Raw genomic sequence first — 3,090 nt, forward strand, 5'->3', positions numbered from 1 at the left:
TCTCCCTGATTTCAGCTGTTAATGAGGGAGCCTCACTGCTAGCACAGACTGGGTAGTTTGTTGGATGAGAGACACTGTCCCAAAGCAGGATTAATGCTTAGACCTGGTGATCAGTGATTTCAGATCTGTTGGTCTGCAGCAAGACTCTACAGTGAGTCTTAATCAGCTCTGTTATTACACAGAGACGAACAAAAGGGTCAAATGGTGCCTGGAAGCCTTAAGAAGAATCCACTCCACCAAGTACAATGCTTGTCGCTACCTGCTCTCAACTCCACTGAGAATGTTTTGGGGTCACTCCTCACCTTTATCAACCTAGGGAGAACCACAGTTAACAGGTTCTCCAGTGGCACAATTGGTTAGTGCACAGTACTTATAGGGCAGTGCTGCGAAGAGCTATGCTGAGGTTGTGAGTTCAAACCTCACCTGGAGCACTGGCTTTCATTAACCAAATGGCATCACCCCCTCATTTGGCCCTGTGGAATGTACAATTCCAGCCCAGGGGACACTGAGGCAGTTGAGAAGTTAAAAATGCCCCCTTCACTTATTAGCTCCTCTCCAGAGTGCAGGTCAGAATCTACAATCCTTTCTCCCCCACCAGCCCCTGTGCCAGGATCCCTCCAACAGAGCCAAGAGTCCTGCCTGTGGCATCTGTACTATTGACAAACATTAAGTGACAGGGACAAAACACTCAAATCCCGCCTGTTGCAGGGAGCCAGGTTTGCGCTTCAAATTCTGTCATTCATACATTTCCAGGCCAGGGAATATCCCACAACAGCATTTAATGGGAAGCTGCCTGCAGAACAGTTACACTGCGCAGAGCTGCTATGGAGGAAGGGTGGGAATTGGTAACATTTTGAGCATTGTTTGGGAAATGAGCTTTTTTTTTGTGACTTAATAACTATCTCCTCAACTTTATTTATTCAATTTAAAAATTGAGTTTTGCATCTCCCTGTGAAAATACAACTGACACGTGTGGCTTTCTACAGGGGTCATGATGTTAAAGTTGGAGAATTCAGTCTCTGTACTTCTGGGGGAGTGCTGCTTTTTTAAACTGCCTCACTGCCAGGCACACTGGGCTGTTAGCTGCACCCACTGTCCTTGCCAGGGGCCCTTGCTGAACCCTGGGCGGCTGCACTGCCGTGCTTCGGTTACTCTGCAGGGGGAGAAGCTGCTGGGGAACAATGTAGAGCAGGTGCAGGAAGGAGACGGGGTCACTATTCACATTCTGAACTGCACAATTTTCCAAATTTGGGAATAGATTCATAGATTCATCCTCCAGCAAGTGACTCCATGCCCCACGCTGCAGAGGAAGACGAATGTCTGAGAACAATTCTAAGGGGAAGGTGAATGCAGAGCTATGACACTGGAGATGCCCAGACCTCCAATGGGGGCAGTGTGGAAATTAATAATGGGAAGATCATTTGTGAAATTAGCCACCACTGACAAGATTTGTCTCTGTTCCTATTTTATGCTGTGGTGTTAGTTAGAGGAATCAATACAGATTTTTTACTATATTAGTTAAACACTTAATTTTATGTAACCAAGCGAAAAACTTAGTGTCACGTATTTTTTCTCTGTCCTAGCAAGAATGAATTGAATTTTGTGACTTTATGGAAAGTGCAGCGAGATTAAATGCAGGGAATTCAGTCACTGTGTTTGTGAGCTGATGTTTTCCTCTCACAGGTCAGTGCTTGCATTGAAATACCAAGAGGAATCTAAGGGCTGGTGTACACTGGGCACTTAACTGGCAGAGCGACGTCTCTCAGGGTGTGATCTCCCCCGCAACCCACAGAGTTAAGGTGACCTAAGCCCTGGTTAGATAGTGCTAAAGAAAAGGAAGAACTGTTCTGTCAATGTAGCTATTACAGGGATGGGAAAACCCCTCCAGTCACTGTCTGCTCCAGAGAGCTATAGCAGTGCCACAGCAGTGTTTTAAGTGTAGACAAAGTGAAACTAGATCTGGCTCTAGTTCACACTGTGGATGCTTAGACACTAAGAGTGCAATAATAATAACAACAACAACACAGTGCTTGCATAGTTGGCAGGAGTTGAACCTGCACAGGGAAACCCCAATGGATTTCTAGTCTATCACCTTAACCACTCAGCCACAACTACTTAACATGCACTTGTTTCACTACATGATGATTCTGTTCTCACTGAATTGTCATTCCAATTGTTTGCTCAGACCAGCTTCCCCAGCACACTCATGGCTGCGCATCAGTGTAAGTTTGTCCTTGGCTGAACAGCGAGAATTCCTGCCCATTTCCCTTCCGGCTGGAGCAGGATGAGAGTGTGTTTGTGCGAACGACATTGCTGTAGATTGTTGTTCCTTCCCCACTCTGATAATTCAGATAGTCTCTTTCCTAGTCAAATCTCCAGCACATCGTTCCAATAGCTGGGGGAAGGATTTCTCTGGGGCACTGAAATGTTTCAGGGGATTGGTGTGTGAGCTTAGCCTTGCGTTCCACCCTTGATGTTTCATGGACGAACAACAGCAGCAGAAAGAAAGAGCCGAGCCAATATCTCCCTGGCAGGGATGCAGGTGCCACGACCCCTCTGTCTGCCCATCACCATTGCAGGAGAGAAGAGTTCACTGGAATCAAATACCCTGGCTCAGACCAGAGATATAGGGAGGTTTTGCTGCTCATGGATTTGTACAAAGGAAATTGTGTCTCTGTGTGAAATTGAGGAGGGAAATGAAACGTTCACATGGTGGCCCAGTGCTCTAGGGAATGTGGGTGAAGGACTTGGGCTGAGAAATGATTTAACGGGGTTTGTTTCAATTATTTGACCTAATTAAAAACTATGGCTAAAAGGCAGCTACTGTTGTTAGTACTTGTACCTGTAGGGACACCCCAGTGGGTGTTTAGTCCATTGCCTTCACCAAGGGCAGTTGATTATTTTATCAAGGTACAAATTTCTTGGTCAAGGCCTGGACTCCAGAGAATACAATACACTGATAATAAGAAGAAGTACATAAAAAGATTTTGCAGCCACCATGGGCATAACTATGATGTGTCATGTTTCACTCTTTATATCTGGCGCCACCTCCTTTCCCTTTCGCCTTGTAGTTGACCAAGGGCAAAGCTG

The 3,090-nt window shown here is 45.9% G+C and overlaps 2 non-coding genes across 2 annotated transcripts; one reads left to right on the plus strand and one right to left on the minus strand.

Annotated features, from left to right (window-relative positions):
- The first annotated feature begins 337 nt into the window (after nucleotides 1-337).
- TRNAI-UAU (transfer RNA isoleucine (anticodon UAU)) lies at nucleotides 338-431 on the plus strand. The gene is made up of 2 exons: nucleotides 338-375; nucleotides 396-431. It is a non-coding gene; the product is annotated as a tRNA-Ile (tRNA).
- A 1,602-nt stretch (nucleotides 432-2,033) lies between these two features.
- On the minus strand, nucleotides 2,034-2,115 carry TRNAS-AGA (transfer RNA serine (anticodon AGA)). Its single transcript has one exon. It is a non-coding gene; the product is annotated as a tRNA-Ser (tRNA).
- Between the last annotated feature and the right edge of the window lie 975 nt (nucleotides 2,116-3,090).

Source organism: Gopherus flavomarginatus, chromosome 11 (assembly GCF_025201925.1).
Source record: "Gopherus flavomarginatus isolate rGopFla2 chromosome 11, rGopFla2.mat.asm, whole genome shotgun sequence".
NCBI lineage: Eukaryota > Metazoa > Chordata > Testudines > Testudinidae > Gopherus > Gopherus flavomarginatus.